Source organism: Chlorocebus sabaeus, chromosome 25 (assembly GCF_047675955.1).
Source record: "Chlorocebus sabaeus isolate Y175 chromosome 25, mChlSab1.0.hap1, whole genome shotgun sequence".
NCBI classification, from domain to species: domain Eukaryota; kingdom Metazoa; phylum Chordata; class Mammalia; order Primates; family Cercopithecidae; genus Chlorocebus; species Chlorocebus sabaeus.
Genome location: NC_132928.1, coordinates 29,554,888 through 29,573,612, shown reverse-complemented (window position 1 = coordinate 29,573,612; position 18,725 = coordinate 29,554,888). Strand labels below are relative to the sequence as shown.

The 18,725-nt window shown below is 43.4% G+C and overlaps 2 non-coding genes across 2 annotated transcripts; both read right to left on the bottom strand.

The window, feature by feature from the left end:
- Nucleotides 1-12,445: 12,445 nt before the first annotated feature.
- LOC119619806 (U6 spliceosomal RNA) lies at nucleotides 12,446-12,555 on the bottom strand. Its single transcript, XR_005236262.2, has one exon. It is a non-coding gene; the product is annotated as a U6 spliceosomal RNA (small nuclear RNA).
- A 6,063-nt stretch (nucleotides 12,556-18,618) lies between these two features.
- LOC119619794 (U6 spliceosomal RNA) lies at nucleotides 18,619-18,725 on the bottom strand. The gene has a single exon (XR_005236251.1). It is a non-coding gene; the product is annotated as a U6 spliceosomal RNA (small nuclear RNA).

Genomic DNA, 18,725 nt, shown 5'->3' with positions numbered 1-18,725 from the left:
GTCTCAAAAAAAAAAAAAAAAAAATTGCTTTGAGAGATTGGGTCTCACTATGTCGTCCAGGCTGGTCTCAAACTCCTGCCCTCAAGTGATCACCCTGCCTCAGTCTCCTGAGTAACTGGCACTACGCACTCACACAACTGTGCCTGGCTATATATTTTAAAAGAGATTAAATCCTCTCAAGTTTACTCATTTTAATCATATTTTAAATTTTAAATCATATTTTAAATATTTATTTATTTTTTCAATTAACCATTAATCAAAGGGAATCATTCACATTTAAAGAAACAGTACAGGCCAGACGTGGTGGTGCATGCCTGTAATTCTAGCACTTTGGGAAGCCTAGGTGGGCAGGTCACTTGAGGCCAGGAGCTTGAGACCAGCCTGGTCAGCATGATAAAACCTTATCTGTACTAAAAATACAGAAATTAGCCAGGTGTGGTGGCACATGCTTGTAATCTCAGCTACTCCAGAGGCGGAGGAACAAGAATCACTTGAGCCTGGGAGGCAGAGGTTGCAGTAAGCCAAGATCAAACAACTGCATTCCAGCCTGGGTGACAGAGCAAGACTCTGCCTCGAAAACAAACAAACAAACAAAAGAACAAGAATCAGTGTAACAAACATTTACATAGGGATATGTTCATAGGACTAGATGCAAGTTATATTTTTAAATATAGTAGTCTGGTCACTCAGCTTATGCTCTGACTAGCTGTGTCTAAACCAGCCCAGCCTTCGAGCTGTTCGTTGAATGCACAATTACTGAGCACCTCTTGTATGACACACACTGGATGTGGTGCTGAGGAAGGGAAGAGCAAGGGAACCCTTCATGGTTATGTGGGAGACAACAATATGCTGATACAAGCCACCCATTGTATTACCAATGGGCTTCAGAGAATCCGAATGGCTGGTATTGAGTGACTTTAGATGTAATATTACTTTGGGAAATAAAATTACAGCATCAGGGTCAGGCGTGATGGTTTGAGTCCGTAATCTCAGCACTTTGGGAAGCCAAGGTGGGAGGATAGCTTGATCCCAGAAGTTCAAGACCAGCCTGAGCAACACAGTGAGATCCCATGTGTACAAAAAATACAAAAATTACCTGGGTGTGATGGTGCACGCTTGTAGTCCCAAGTGCTCCGGAGGCTAAGGTGGGAGGATTGCTTGAGCTGGGAGGTTGAGGCTGCAGTGAGCCAAGATCGCACCACTGCACTCCAACCTGGGCGACAGAGCAAGACCCTGTCTCAAAATCAAATAAATAAGGCCAGGCAAAAGAGTGAGACTCCATTCAAAAAAAAAAAAAAAAATTACTTCAAACACAGAGATTCTTACTGTGACACTTTGTGGCGGTGATAAACTATAAGGATTGATGGTCAGGTGAGGATAATGCTCTCAATGATGCTCCAGTGGCACGGGTGCATCTTGGTTTCCATTTTGCTTGCAGCATCTTGCACAAATTATAGAGTACTTGGGCCAGGCACAGTGGTTTATGACTGTAATCCCAGCACTTAGCAAGGCTGAAGCAGACAGATCACCTGAGGTCAGGAGTTCAAGACCAGCCTGGCCAACTTAGACAGGGTACAGGGCTAAACCCTGTCTCTACTAAAATACAAAAAAATAAGCGTGGTATGGTGGCGGGTGCCTGTAATCCCAGCTACTTGGGAGGCTGAGGCAGGAGAATTGCTTGAACCTGGGAGGCGGTGGTTACAGTGAGCCAAGATCACACCACTGCACTCCAGCCTGGGCGACAGAGTGAGACTCTGTATCAAAAAAAAAGTAAAAACAAAAAACAAACAAATTACTCGATAAATATGTACAATATCAAAGAATAAATACTTAAATATCAACAGCTTGGTTATCAGTTCTAATAAATTGAACACCTATCTTTTTTGGATTTCACTTTCTCTCTCTTGCTTACTTTTGGCACTAAAATATCACAAGGCTACCAAATGCTATCATTAAAAAAAAAAAAACTGACTAGGTGCGATGGCTCACGCCTGTAATCCCAGAACTTTGGGAGGCCAAGGAGGGTGGATCACCTGAGGTCGGTAATTTGAGACCAGCCTGACCAATATGTAGAAACCCCGTCTCTACTAAAAATCCAAAATTAGCCAGGCATGGTGGCACATGCCTGTAATCCCAGTTACTCAGGAGGCTGAGGCAAGAGAATCGCTTGAACCCAGGAGGCAGAGGTTGCGGTTAGCCGAGATGGCATTGCACTCCAGCATGGGCAATAAGAGCGAAACTGTCTTTAAAAAAAAAAAAAAAAAAAAACCCACAAAAAACAACTTTCATAACTTGAGAAAACTGAGATCCCCAGATTGGTGGTGTGGTATAAAAGTCTATGAGAAAGAACTCAAATTAGCTGGGCATGGTGGTACACTCCTGTAATCCCAGCTACTCAGGAGGCTGAGGCAGGAGAATCACTTGAACCTGGGAGGCGGATGTTGCAGTGGTCCGAGATCTCACCACTACACTCTAGCCTAGGCGACAGAGAGGGACTCCGTCTCAAAAAATAATAATAATCAAGCCAGGCACGGTGGCTCATCCCTGTAATCCCAGCACTTTGGGAGGCTGAGGCTGGTGGTTCGCCTGAGGAGGTCAGGAGTTCCAGACCAGCCTGGCCAACATAGTGAAACACTGTCTCTACTAAAAATACAAAACATTATGGCTGGGCGTGGTGGCTCACGCCTGTAATCCCAGCACTTTGGGAGTCCAAGGCAGGCGAATCATCTGAGGTCGGGAGTTCCAGACAAGCCTGAACAACATGGAGAAACCCCGTCTCTACTGAAAATGCAAAATTAGCCTGGAGTGGTAGTGTATGCCTGTAACCCCAGGTACTTGGAAGGCTGAAGCGGGAAAATCACTTGAACCCGGGAGGCGGAGGTTGCGGCGAGCCGAGATTGCTGCCATTGCCCTCCAGCCTGGGCAACAAGAGCAAAACTCTGTCTCAAAAAAAAAAAAAAATAGCTGGGTGTGGTGGCAGGCACCTGTAATTCCAGCTGCTGGGGAAGCTGAGGCAGGAGAATCGCTTGAACCCGGGAGGCGGAGGTTGTAGTGCGCCGAGATCGCGCCATTGCACACCAGCCTGGACAACAAGAGCGAAACTCCGTCTCAAAAACTAATAAATAAATAAATAAATAAGAGAACCCAGAAACACAGAGGAGGAAGGTGCAGGGAGCTATTGATATTTTGTCAAAAATATGAGAGAATAGTAGAGAGATTAAAGCAATTAAGGATTCTTTTTTTTTGTCCTGGATTATACTGCCGAGCCTTTCATTTTAAAATAAACCAGAAATAATAATTTTACGAGCAATTTTAATTATGCCTAATACATTTTTCTGCTTCCAAAGTTACAGGAATGCTTTGATCTTTAAAAAAAAAAAATTATACTACTATACCTATTTTTCTTTTTTAAAAAAAATTATTTATTTATTTATTTATTTATTTATTGAGACGGAATCTCACTCTGTCACCAGGCTAGAGTGCAGTGGTGCCATCTCAGCTCACCGCAACCTCTGCCTCCCGGGTTCAAGTGATTCTCCTGCCTTAGTCTCCCGAGTACCTGGGACTACAGGTACGCACCACCACACCCAGCTAATTTTTGCGTTTTCAGTAGAGACAGGGTTTCACCACGTTGGCCAGGATGGTCTCGATCTCTTGATCTCGTGATCTGCCCGCCTCAGCCTCCCAAAGTGCTGGGATTACAGGCATGAGCCACCGTGCCCTCTGTCCCCAGGCTGCAGTACAGTGGCACAATCTTGGCTCACTGCAGCTTCCCTTCCCAGGTTTAAGTGATCCTTGTGCCTCAGCCTCCCGAGTAGCTGGAATTACAGCCATGCACTCTCTCACCCAGCTAATTTATGTATTTTTAGTAGAGATGGGGTTTCCTCATGTTGGTCAGGCTGCTCTCAAACTCCTGGCCTCAAGTGATCCAGCCACCTTGGCCTTGCAAATTCCTGAGATTGTAGACATGGGCCACCACACCCAGCCCTATGCCCATTTTTCTAAAATGCTAGGGTTTTTCTTTTTATGCACAATGGTTCTTCCCCAGTGGCTTAAAAATTCTGGATATTTTATCTGTCCATTTTTTGACTACCCAGGTCAAAATCAAGATACTGTAGAGATTGAAACACAGGCAGGCTGGGAGCAGTGGCTCATGCTTATAATCCTAGGACTTTGGGAGGCTGAGATGGGAGGATCAGTTGAGCCCAGGAGTTCGAGACTAGCCTGGGCAACATGGTAAAACCTCGTCTCTATAAAAAAGTGCAAAAACTAGCCGGTCACGGTGGCACACACCTGTAGTCCCAGCTACTCAGGAGGCAGAGGTGGGAGGATTCATTGAGCCCAGCAGATCAAGGCTGTATGCAGTGAGCCATGATCTCGCCACTGCATTCTGGCCTGGGCAACAGAGTCTCAAGGAAAAGAAGGGAAGAAAAGAAAAGAAAGAAGGAAGGGAGGGAGGGAGGGAGGGAAGAAAAAAACCACAGGCAGCTGGATGTGCCATGTGATGGACTTTCTTTTTCTCTTCTGGACAGGCAATAAAAATTGGGACCAACTTGGCCACATCTCAGGGAGAAAATGGGCCTTGTTGTTAGCCAGTCCCAAATGCCAAAAGACTCATTCAGGTCCTGAAGACACAGGGAAGGCACAATGGTCTTCTCTTTTCTGTGGTTTCTCTTAACAATAGAAAAATAAAAAGGAGAAATCTTAAACCTGGTGCAACTAAATGGAAAATCTTGCAAATCTCCTGATAAAATGATGGGGGGACTCTGGGACTATGAAGGTCTCTTTAACAAATCATAGTGAACTTTCCCAAAAGCCTGATACTCAGCAATATCTTGAACAAGATTTTAGAAGATTCGAGGCAGAGATACAAACACGTTTCCACTAAGAGAAACGTTGAGCTGTTTAAATGTGTTGTTGGCGCAAGATAATTTTGTTTTAATGTGACAGTTTGGGCATGAAAGATTTGATGGGAGTTGTTTGCTCTTTGAAAGCCATTAGGGGAGAATTTACATCTGCTGGTTTTGAGATGAAATGGCAAGAAATAACCAAATTCTTCACATTAAGCCAGTATAAAAACTCAGCCAAATCAATTTCAGGGTACGGGCTTTTCCTGCAGTGTGGTGAGGCAAGCCTTCTCTGGGAGGCCACCGCCTTTGGAGAGGCCTATCCAGATGGCGGGGCAGAGATAGCTGAGCATGGCCATTCCCCTATGGGGTCATCACCCACTCAATCTCAGCTCTGTTGTTGATTCGTTACTCTGACTTTTACAACATCACCCCTCACACCTGAGTTTTTCTATTTGTTAAGTGGAGGTAATAATATTTGTCTTTTCTGCATAGTACAATGAGGAGTGTAAGCAAATGGAAGGGAAGTTTTGAAATCTTGGCAATCTAAAGGATATTCTTCAGGCTCCCTAGAAAACATCTCAGTAGAAAATGTGTAAAATATACATAATCCAAATCAAGTCATCCAGAGCAACATTAGGTAAGATTTTCATTCCCAAAATAAAAATAGAAAAGAAAAACAATGATAAAAATTAAACACTAGCTATTTTTCAAAATGATAAAATTGTAAAATTCCAAGAGAGTATATTAAGTGTTTTTAACACACACGTGTGGCGGGGGCATGTGCTAGCCATAGAGACAGATCTTAAGGTAAGCCAAGAAGAGGAAAATATTTAATGTAGATTACAAGAGCTATACAGAAAAATTCTCTAAAGTTATAAAGCATAATACGTTTTATGTTAGATGTAGAAAAGTATTAAATATTCCATAAAGGACTTTAGAATCATTTTTCTCTATCATCCCTTTCAGAGATCTGATAAGGCAGATTTATAATTGCAATCAGTTATACATGAGGTAACTGAAGTTGAATAGAGGAAAAAATATCATCATGAATTCAAACAAGCTTTTGAATTCTATTTCTCAGTCTCTGGGTATAACAAATGAAGTTTACTTTCAAACTTGCCAATTTATTGCAAATTCAAATAAGAGACTAGATAGTTGGAACTTGGTTTAGAAATGATTTTAAACACTGTATTTTTTAAAGAAGCTTCACTTGAAGCACATTATATGTAATGAAGTATTTTGAAAGTGTTAACATAATAGCAATTACCATAAAACTTTAAAAGTTGTCAGCACAATAGGTCTCTTGTGCCTCTTAGTGACTTTAGGACTAACACAGATCATTGTAGCAATTCAAAATTGTCCAACTTAGTGTGGCACGGTGGCTCACACCTGTAATCCTAGCACTTTGGGAGGCCTAGGAAGGTGGATCACTTGAGGCCAACAGTTCAAGACCAGCCTGGGCAACGTGGCGAAACGCTGTCTCTACTAGAAGTATGAAAATTAGCCAGGCGTGGTGGCATATGTCTGTAGTCCCAGCTGCTTGGGAGGCTGAGGTGGGAGGATCACTTGAAACCGGGAGGTGGAAGTTGCAGTGAGACGAGATGGTGCCATTGCACTCCAGCCTGGGTGACAGAGTGAGACCCTGTCTCAAAAAAAAGAAAACATTGTCCAACCGTCTTCTAGAACAATGACAGTTATCCAACTGAGGCTTAAAATGAGGTACAAAGTACTTTGAATCCCTAAATTGGGCCAACTTTTGATAATGCTTTTACTGATGTCAGATAAGATATAGACAAAACACCTCATTTGTTATCAAACTATTTTGAAACCCACTCTTTAGGAAAATAATTTTAGTCTCCTAAGTCATTTCACATGTGCAAGCATTTCCTGCAGACTGGTTGCCTTTTGCCTTCCACTTTTACACTTAGACAAATCTCACATGGCTTCATTGATCAAATAATTAATGGATGGGTACTTTCTATAGAAAATATAACTTCACGCTGGCTGCGCCGGGCGCGGTGGCTCACCCCTGTAATCCCAGCACTTTGGGAGGCCAAGGCAGGCAGATCACGAGGTCAGGAGTTCGAGACCAGCCTGGCCAGCATGGTGAAATCTCCTCTCTACTAAAAATACAAAAATTAGCTGGGCATGATGGTGTGCACCTGTAGTCTCAGCTACTTGGGAGGTTGAGGCAAGAGAATCACTTGAACCCGGGAGGCGGAGTTTGTGGTTAACCAAGATCATGCCACTGCACTCCAGCCTGGGCAACAGAGTGAGATTCCGTTTCAAAAAAAAAAAAGAAAAGAAAAAGAAAGAAAATAAAACTTCAGGCCGGGCTCAGTGGCTCATGTCTGTAATCCCAGCACTTTGGGAGGCTGGGGCAGGTGGATCACGAGGTCAGGAGTTCGAGACCAGCTTGACCAACATGGAGAAACCCCATCTTTACTGAAAATACGAAAATGAGCCAGATGTGGTGGCGCAGACCTGTAATCCCAAGTACTCAGGAGGCTGAGGCAGGAGAATCGCTTGAACCTGGGAGGCCGAGGTTGCAGTGAGCTGAGATAGCACCATTGCACTCCAGCCTGAGCGACACAGTGAGACTTCATATCAAAACAAAAGAAAAAGAAAATATAACTTCAGCGTTTCTAGATGAGAGATACATGTATAGCCCAGAGTACATGTGGATGCCTACTATGCTTTGCCAACCACACCTACTTCTCACAAGCTGAGGCCAAGTCTGTGAAGTCAGTGACACTCTCCAAGACTCTAAAAAAAAAATCCCAGTATACACTGTCCTTCACTAGCCCACTCTCTATATTTCGTTTTATGCTATATCAACTTGATATCAAGAAAAGAACTGCAAAAATGGTCTTTACCAAAATTGTCTTTTCCACGATTCTTCCCAAGCAAATATTAGGGTTTTTTTTTCTTATTAAAACATATGCAGGTTTAAAATAAATAAATGATTGCTTAAATCAATTTCAATCAATAGTTTTCTAGCTCTAGTAAAAAAAAAAAAAACAAAAAAAACAAAAAAAAAACTTTCACCTTAGGATACATAAGTAGTGTGCAAACAACGGGGAGAAAGTAATGACTAACATTCACTGATACTATGTGCCAGGCTTTTGATAAAATTCACTCATTTAATCCTCACAACTCTGGGACATAGGTACAATTACTATCCTTATTTTGCAAATAAATTGAGGCACGGAGGAGTTAAGTAACTTGCCCAAGGTCATCCAACAAAGCTTAGCTTAAATCAATGCAGCAGCCCTCCAGAGCCAGCCTCCTGAACCCAGGCACTATTTGTAGACACACACACACACACACACACACACACACACACAGAGAGAGAGAGAGAGAGAGAGAGAGAGAGAGAGAGAGAGAGTTCTTCAACTCCAAACTAGCACTCTCTTTCCTGTTTGATACTAGGAATGTAACTTCTTCGTGGACATGCAGGGACAATGGAATCTAAACACACAAAACACAAGTAGAGACAAAGTTAATTAATATATACTATAGGGCTGGGTGCAGTGGCCCATGCCTATAATCCCAGCACTTTTGGAGGCTGAGGCAGGAGGATCTCTTGAGCCCAGGAAGTAGTGCCTGCAGTGAGTTATGATTACACCACTGCACTCCAGTCTGGGTGACAGAGTGAGATCCCTGTCTCTAAAAAGATATAGATATAGGACTGGGCATCGTGGTTCATGCCTAAATCCCAGCACTTTGGGAGGCCAAGATGGGAGGATTGCTTGAGGCCAGGAGTTCAAGACCAGCCTGGTCAACATAGCAAGAGCCCCATCTCTAAAAAAAATTAAATTAAATTAAATCAAAATACAGATATAGATCTAGAATAGCCCCAGCCGTTCCTTGGTCATGAGGAATTGGCCATTTTCTCCTAGAGCAAATGTCTCTGGTTCCTTGACAGATTCCCTCATAATCTCTCCTTACCACACAGTCTTAGATATTGAGAAGAAAACACCAGAGGGAGTGTTTACAGTCCAGTGCTCTGATTAAAGATGGGTTTATCTGGCTATATGTTAATGACATACAGATGACACATCACAGCTGATGAGTCGTAATGGAGCACTCAGAACTTCAGCATCTCATTTCATCACCACCACCATTTGTCCAGCGAGCTCAGCATTATTATATTTGGGGTACAGACAGACCATATTGTCCAGTACACAGAAAAACTGGGATTCCTGCCTTCTATCTCCAAAGTGGATTTTCCCTTCACCACAGGACTTACTGTGACAGAAAAACAAAAAATCAAAACCATGTAACCAAACAACTTGGAGCATCTGTTCTGCCCAATTTTTTTTTTTTTTTTTTTTTTTTTTTGAGACGGAATCTCACTCTGTTCGCCAGGCTAGAGTACAGTGGCGCAATCACAGCTCACTGCAAGCTCCACCTCCTGGGTTCACACCATTCTCCTGCCTCAGCCTCCCGAGTAGCCGGGACTACAGGCGCCCACCACCATGCCCGGCTAACTTTTTTGTCTTTTTTAGTAGAGACGGGGTTTCACTGTGTTAGCCAGGATGGTCTTGATCTCCTGACCTTGTGATCTGCCCACCTCAGCCTCCCAAAGTGCTGGGATTACAGGCATGAGCCACCGCTCCTGGCCCTCTGCCCATATTTTTAATCAGTCCACATATTCCTCTCCTGAATTCCATGAAAAATGACTGGTTTTCAATTCATTTGGAAGTTAGCTATATATGGCCTTAGTGTACCACCTCTACTATTTTATTGCCACTTAATTTACATGTGTGTATATTATTCCCCTCTCAGTAATAAGTAGCACACCATTCCTCACTTGGCTTTTTCCAGTTTTCACCCATCCCACAAGACTCAGCTCTTGCATTACTTACTCCCAGAATGCTTCCTTGCCTCATCCCCACCTTGAATTGTGTTTGGTGCACTTTCTGGGCCTCCACAGTTGCCTGAGTTTATCCTCATAAGGCCAGGCACAGTGGTTCATGCCTGTAATCCCAGCACTTTGGGAGGCCAAGGTGGGTCGATCATTTGAGCACAGGAGTTTGAGACCAGCCCGGCCAACATGGCAAAACTCACATATATATATATATATATATATATATATATATATTTGTAAAGAATATTTTACAGTCCTTTTTTGATATCAAGTTGACACAGCATAAAATGAAATAGAGAGAGTGGTCTGATAAAGGAGGACAGTGTATCTTGGGATTTTTTTGGAGGGTTGCCTTGGAGAGTGTCACTGATTTTGCAGACTTGGCTTCAACTTGTGACAGAAACCTGTCTCTACTAAAAATACAAAAAGTAGCTGGATGTGGTGGCACACACCTATAGTCCCAGCTACTTGGGAGACTAAAGTAGGAAGATGACTTGAGCCTGGGAGGTTGAGGCTGCAGTGAGCCGTGATCACGCAACCACACTCCAGCCTGGGTGACAGAAGAAGACTCTGTCTCAAAAACAAAATAGGCTGGGCGTGGTGGCTCAGACCTGTAATCCAAGAACTTTGGGAGGCCGAGGCAGGTGGACCACTTGAGGTCAGGAGTTTGAGACCAGCCTGGTGAACATGATGAAACCCCGTCTCTAGTAAAAATACAAAAATTAGCCAGGCATGGTGGTGCATGCCTGTAATCCCAGCTACTCTGGAGGCTGAGGTGGAAGAATCGCTTGAACCTGGGAGGTGGAGGTTGCAGTGAGCCAAGATCGCACCACTGCACTGCAGCATGGGCGACAGAGCCAGGCTCCACCTCAAAAAATAAATATAAAAATAAAAACCATAAAACAACAACAATTAAAAAAAAAAAAAAAACCACTGCACTGATTTCACTTGCCTCCCGTTTTCCCCAGGAAGGAAAGTTCTTACCTTTCCCCCGGAAGGCTTTTATTTATTTCTGAACCTCCAGTGCCTGACACAGTGCATGCCATGAAGCAAACGCCTAAGTTTGTTCCTGTAATCAGGTAATAACTAACCACCTGAGAGTCCAGAGCTGCAGGCTCCACTCCTGGCTCTGTGACTACACGTGGGCTTTTCAGTGAGGCCCTACACCGCTCTGGCTATCAGGTTCTTTAACTCCAAATCAAGGAGGCTGAACTAAAACTGTGATGACCCTTTCAGCTCCAAAGTCCCACTGCTCTGTCATTCTGATTCTTTGTGCCTCCCACAAAACCTAGGACAACTCTGGAAGGACACAGTAGGTTCTCAGTAAATGTCTATTCATTTGACTGTAGTAGTACTGGAGAGTGGATGATGGACTTAAAAACCAAAAATCAGCCTAACGCTAAAATTTTCTGCAGTTGCTGGGAGTCCAGCTAGATACTCTGAACAACAGACACAGTGGGGACCGAATATCCTGGGAGCAAGGAAGTAAGATGTGACTGCAGAGTTGCTTTTGTTGCAGTTTAAGAATTTTTTTTTATTTTATTTATTTATTTATTTATTTATTTATTTATTTATTTATTTATTTATTTTGAGACAGAGTCTCGCTCTGTTGCCCAGGCTGGAGTGCAGTGGTGCAATCTCGGCTCACTGCAACCTCTGCCTCCCAGGCTCAAGGAATTCTCCTGCCTCAGTCTCCCGAATAGCTGGGATTACAGGGACACCCCACCGTGCCCAGCTAATTTTGGTATTTTTAGTAGAGACTAGTTTTCACCATATTCCCCAGGCTGGTCTTGAACTCCTGATCTCAGGTGATCCACTCACCACCGCCTCCCAAATTGCTGGGATTACAGGCGTGAGCCACCGCACCCAACCTAATAATTTTTAAAATATGGCCCAAAGGCTTCAGATTTATGGCAGTCAATCTTAGGTAACTTATTTGGATATGCACTTTGTTCAAGTAAGTGAGCGAACACACAAAACAAAGTTGGAGAGGGATAGAAAATGAGAGAAGAAAAGAGGAGAAAGGATTCAAAGTTGCAAACTTTAAGACAAATCAATTGAAAAGTAGATATCAACACTGCAGAAGGATTTTCCATTTTACACGAGGAATGCAAGCTTGCATTGAACAGTAAATAGGATGTTTTTATTTTGATAAATTTGGCTTACATCTAACTTTTTAAAAACAAATCCATCAAATAAAACAAGGTATGTATTTAATTACATTTGCAAAAGATTATCTGAATTATTTCCAGTTTTTGGAATAGCTGCCATGAGTCCCATGCCATAGCTCCACTGTATTGCTAGGTCACTTAAAAACCTTTTGTGTGTTTTGGGGGATATTTTATTTATTTTTTTTTCAATTTGACAGTCATTTTATTTATTTATCCTTTTTTTTTTTTTTTTGAGATAGGGTCTCACTCTGTCACCCAGGATGGAGTGCAGTGGCACAATTATAGCTTACTGTAGCCTCAAACTCCTGGGCTCAAGCAATCCTCCTGCCTCAGCCTCCTGAGTAGCTGATCCTACAGGCATGTGCCACCACATCTGGCTAATTAAAAAAAAATTTTTTAAGAAATGGGTTCTCTTTATATTACGCAGGCTGGTCTCAAACTCCTGGCTTTAAGCGATCCTCCTGCCTCAACCTCCCAAGGTGGTAGAATTACAGGTGTGAGCCACTGCTCTCTACCTTTTTTTTTTTTAAATACATATTTAAAAATTTTTAATAAATATGGGACACCTCACAAATTTGCATGTCATCTTTGCACAGGGGCCATGCTAATCTGCTCTGTATTGTTCCAGCTTTTAGTATATGAGAACTTTTTTTTTTTTTTCTGAGACAGAGTCTCACTTTACCACCCAGGCTGGAGTACAGTGGTGGGATCTTGGCTCATTGCAACCTCCACCTCCCGAGTTTAAGTGATTCTCATGCCTCAGCCTCCCGAGTAGCTGGGATTACAGGTGTGCACCACCACACCTGGCTAATTTTTATATTTTTAGTAGAGATGGGGTTTCACGATGTTGGCCAGGCTGGTCTTGAACTCCTGACTTCAAATGATCCACTCTCCTTGGCCTCTTAAAGTGCTGAGATTACAGGCGTGAGCCACCACACCTGGCCCTAGCACTACTTTTTAATTGATACATATTAGAGACACATATTTTGGAGTACATGGGATAACTTGATACATTTACACCATCAAATCAGGAAAACTGGGATATTCATCAGCTTAAATATTTATTTTTGCTTTATACTAGGAGCATTCAAGTTATTCTCTTCTCGCTATTTTAATTATTCTATCCTGGCCGGGTGTGATGGCTCACCCCTGTTATCCCAGCACTTTGAGAGGCCAAGGTGGGCAGATCACTTGAGCCCAGGAGTTTGAGACAGCTTGGGACAACATGGTGAAACCCCTTCTCTACAAAAAAAATACAGAAATTAGCCAGGCTTGGTGGTGCACACCTGTAGTCCCAGATACTTGGGAAGCTGAGGCTGGAAAATTGCTTGAGTGTGGGAAGTTGAGGTTGCAGTGAGGCCTGACTGTGCCACTGGACTGCAGCCTGCGTGACAGAGGGAGACCCTGTCTCAAACGGAAACAAAAACAAACTTAAATGTGCAGTCAATTAATGTTAACTGTAGTTACTTTACTGATCTATCGAACACCAGGTCTTATTTCTTTTAAGTGTGTATTTGTATCCATTAATCGACCTCTGTTTATCCCCTTCTCCCTGTTACCCTTCCCAGCCTCTGGTAACCACCAATCTACTCTCTATCTTTATAAGATCTACTTTTTAGCTCCCTCGTATGAGTGAGAACATGAGATATTTGTCTCTCTATGCCTGCCGTATTTCGCTTAACATAATGACCTCCAGTTCCATCCATGTTGCTGCAAATAGCACAACTTCACTCTTTTTTTTTTTTTTGAGATGGAGTCTCGCTCTGTCACCCAGACTAGAGTGCAGTGGTATGATTTCAGCTCACTGCAACCTCTGCCTCCTGGGTTCAAGCAGTTCTCCTGCCTCAGCCTCCCAAGTAGCTAGAATTACAGGCGCCCACCACTACGCCCAGCTAATTTTTGTAGTTTTAGTAGAGACAAGGTTTCTCCATGTTGGCCAGGCTGGTCTCGAACTCCTGACCTCAGATGATCTGCCCACCTCAGCCTCCCGAAGTGCTGGGATTACAAGCATGAGCCACCACGCCCAGGCAACTTCACTCTTTTTAATGGCTGGATAATATTCCATTGTGTATATAGGCCGTATTTTGTTTATCCATTCATCCATTGATGAACAGACCTTTTCTAATTAAACATTTTTAGAATATAAGAATAAAAGACCTAATTATGTGTTTAAGGGTATTCTAAAAAAACAGTGACTTGCACATTCAAATATAATTATCATTGCCTCTAAGATTATTTATTGTCACAGTAGAAGGTCCCCTTGTAACACACACACATACACACACACACACAAATGAACAATGTATGATTTCTAGCTCTTTGTCAGTGGTGTTAACTGAAGTCTTGCTTGAATTTTCTATTTAAACTTAGAGAATGTTGTTAAACACAAAACAATCATTAAAAAAAACTAGTAAGAAAACTAATGGTCAAAGAATTATTTAACATGCTCATGTAGTATAACATTCTTTACGAGAGTTAAGTGAAATAACTTGTTAAGGCAAAAGCTTATCAGAGTGGCATCTTTGACAGGCCCAAGCTTCCTAAAAGAAGCCATAGGGAATAGTGGTTAGGGGCAAAAAACAAATAATGGAGTCTCTGTTTCTTCCACTTACAATCTCTTCACAATCTCTCTGTGCCTCAGTTTTTTTCTTTTCTTTTTTTTTTTTTTTTTTAAGACAGGGTCTTGTTCTGTTGCCTAGGCTGGAGTTTAGTGGCATGATCTCAGCTCACTGCAGTCTCTGTCTCCTGGGTTCAAGCAATTCTCATGCCTCAGCCTCCAGAACAGCTGGGACCACAGGCACGCACCACCACATTCGGCTAATTTTTGTATTTTTAGTAGAGATGGGGTTTCACAGTGTTGGCCAGGCTGGTCTCGAACTCCTGACCTCAAGTGATCTGCACACCTTGGCCTCCCAAAATGCTGGGATCATAGGCATGAGCCACCACGCCTGGCTGTTCCTCAGTTCTTCTTTCATTTTTAAAATGGGAGTGATGATAATAGTAGTACCTTACAGGGTTATTGAACAAATTAGTTAATATAAAGTGTGTAGGACAGGGTCAGGTCCCCAGTAATTCCTATTTAAATGTTTGCTTTTTTTTTTTTTTTTTTTTTTGAGACAGAGTCTCCCTCTGTCACCCAGGCTGGTGTGCAATGGTGCGATCTCGACTCATTGCAACCTCCGCCTCCTGGGTTCAAGTGATTCTGCTGTCTCAGCCTCCTGAGTAACTGTGACTACAGGCGCACGTCACCATGCCCAGCTAATTTTTCTATTTTTAATAAAGACAGGGTTTCACCGTGTTGGCCAGGATGGTCTCGATCTCCTGACCTTGTGATCCACCCACCTTGGCCTCCCAAAGTGCTGGGATTACAGGCGTGAGCCACCGAGCCCGGCCAATGTTTGCTATTATTATTAGATAGAAGACAGGAGTGGAATTTTCAAATGAGATAATATCTATATATGAGGACCACATACATTTTTATTCTACCCTCTGCCAGTTCTCTGTGAATGTTCTGACAAGCTCAATTTTCTTTTGTCTTTCTTGTTTTGTTTTTATTTTTGTTTTTGTGACAAGGTCACACAGGCGGAGTACGGTGGCCCAATCACAGCTCACTGTGCCTCCATCTCCCAGCCTCAAGCCATCCTCCCACCTCAACCTCCCAAGTAGCTGCAACCACAGGCGATTGCCACTACACCTGGCTAATTTTTCTTCCTTTCTTTGTAGAGACAGAATCTTGTTACGTTGCCCAGGCTGGTCTCAAACTCCTGCACTCAAGTAATCTTCCTGCCTTGACTTCCCAAAGTGCTAGGATTATAGGCATGAGCCACCATACCCAGAGACCAATTTTGTTTTCTTTCTGCAATCTCTCGGTGCATTATGATAATGACTGCCCAGGTCATTAAGGTGCCCTGGTCAGTTGGTGGCAGTTTTTACAGCTTCTGTATTGCTGGCATAAAATCCTGGGAAAATACAGGCTTTCTAAGCTTTTTATATGGATTCAGGTTTATTTCTGATTACCAGGGCTTTCACCTGTTGTACATCATATCTTAACACAGTTGGTTAAAAAATGGTGGTTTGTTGATAGGTTTGAACTCAAGCTAAATGATCCACGTACATTTCTCTTGCCTCATTGCATGTAAGCCTCCTTTCTGCCTCAGGATATTAAGTCCTCCACAAACAAACTGTCCCATTCCAACTCTGCAAACTCTGTCCTGCCTACTTACGTGAAATTAATGATTGCTAAAATGTCATAGGTGTTACCGAGGGCAAGAGAAAAACATTTAAGGGACATGGCACACAGTATTGATTGCTTACCCCAACCTATTCTCTTTCTTCCTTGCCAACAGACACCCAATTTTTCCTCTCTAGAAAAGTAACCCTATAAGGCCAGGTGCGGTGGCTCACGCCTATAATCCCAACACCTTGGGAGGCTGAGGCGGGTGGATCATCTGAGGTCAGCAGTTTGAGACCAGCCTGACCAATATAGTCTAACCCCTCTACTAAAAATACAAAAATTATCTAGGCATAGTGGCATGTGCCTGTAGTCCCAGCTACTCGCGAGGCTGAGACAGGAGAACAGCTTGAACCCGGGAGGCAGAGGCTGCAGTGAGCCAAGATTGCACCACTGCACTCCAGCCTGGGCAACAAAGCAAGACTCCGTCTCAAAAAAAAAAGGAAAAACTATAACCCTATAGTGAGCTCAGCTCAGGGATAAATCCTGAATATTCTAATGACCATTCCATTCCCGTTCCCAGTGACTGGTTTATGGGGTGGGCATGTGACTAGTATCTCATCAATGACATAAAGAGGAACCTGGCTGGACATGGTGGCTCACCGCTGTAATCCTAACACTTTGGGAGGCCAAGGCAGGTGGATCACTTGAGGCCAGGAGTTTGAAACCAGCCTGGCCAACATGGTGAAACCCCAACTCTACTAAAAATACAAAAAAAAAAAAATCAACCAGGCATGGTGGCAGGCACCTGTAATCCCAGCTACTCAGGAATCTGAGGCAGGAAAATCGCTTGAACCTGGGAGGCAGAGGTTGCAGTAAGCCGAGATTGCGCCACTGCACTCTAGGGTGATGGAGAGAGACTCCATCAAAAAAAAAAAAAAAAAAGAGGAAATTTCCAGGGGCTTTATTTGGAGTATTTCTTTTCTGGAATGAAAAAAGAGGGTCTGGCGCAGTGGCTTATGCCTGTAATCCCAGCACTTTGGGAGGCCAAGGTGAGTGGATCGCGAGGTCAGGGGATCAAGACCATCCTGGCCAACATGGTGAAACCCAGTCTCTACTACAATACAAAAAATTAACCGGGCATGGTGGTGCATGCCTGTAGACCCAGCTACTCAGGAGGCTGAGACAGGGGAATCACTTGAACCTGGGAGGAGGAGGTTGCAGTGCGCCGAGATTGTGCCAGTGCACTCCAGCCTGGTGACAGAGCAAGACTCTGTCTACGAAAGAAAGAGTGAGCCGGGTGCGGTGGCTCAAGCCTGTAATCCCAGCACTTTGGGAGGCCGAGACAGGCGGATCACGAGGTCAGGAGATCAAGACCATCCTGGCTAACACGGTGAAACCTTGCCTCTAGTAAAAAAAAAAAAAAAAAAAAAAAAAAAAAAATACAAAAAACTAGCCGGGCGAGGTGGCGGGCGCCTGTAGTCCCAGCTACTCGGGAGGCTGAGGCAGGAGAATGGCGTAAACCCGGGAGGCGGAGCTTGCAGTGAGCTGAGATCCAGCCACTGCACTTCAGCCTGGGCGACAGAGCGAGACTCCCTCTCAAAAAAAAAGGAAAAGAGAGAGAGAAAGAGAGAGAGAGAAAAGAAAGAGTAAACAGAATACCCTAATTTCTTGCATTGGACATTGTTTTTGTTGTTGTTGTTATTCCAATGTGATTCCTAGAATTGCTGCAGCCACCCCACAACAACGAAAGCTGTCACAGGATAAGTCAACACGTTGACAATGACAGTGATAGAAAGAAATGGGGCCCTGATGAGGTCACTGAGCCATGGATTAAGCAGCACTGGGGCTGCCCCACCTTTGAATCTCTTATTGGGTGAGGGAGAGTATATTTTTCTTATTGTTGAAGACAGTTGTCTGGGCTTCCTGTTACTTGAGACTTAAGAAAACCAAGGGCAACTGAACAGAGTGGCTCATGAGGATAATCGCAGCACTTTGGGAGGCAGAGGCAGGCAGATCGTTTGGGCTCAAGAGATCAACACCAGCCTGGGGAACATGGTGAAACTCTGTCTCTACAGAAAAATACAAAAATTAGCCAGACATGGTGGTGCGCACCTGTAGCCCAGCTACTAGGCAGGCTGAGGTAGGATTACCTGAACTCAGGAGGTCCAGCCAAGATTGCAACACTGCACTCCAAACTGGGCAATAGGAGTGAGGCCCTGTCTCAGAAAGAAAAAAGAAAACCAAAAGAAATGTCTTCAAGAGGAAAATAATCTAATGATATGCCTGCAGAGTAACACAGAGATAGAACATGAGCTGCTTAATGATGGATTCAGGATATATATATATATTTAATTTTAAAAAAGAGAAGGGGTTTCATCATGTTGCCCAGGCAGGTCTGGAATTCCTGAGCTCAAGCAATCTGCCTGCTCCAGCCCCCAAGACTGATGGGATTACAGGTGTGTGCCACCACACCTGCCGGATTCAGGATATATTTTAATCTATAGGGGTTTGTGTGTGTGTGTGTGTGTGTGTTTTCTGTGTGTTAATTTTTAAAATATGGAACGCTTCATGAAGTTGTATGTCATCCTTGCACAGGAGCCATGCTAATCTTCTCTGTATTGTTTCAATTGTGGTATATGTGCTGCTGAAGCGAGCAC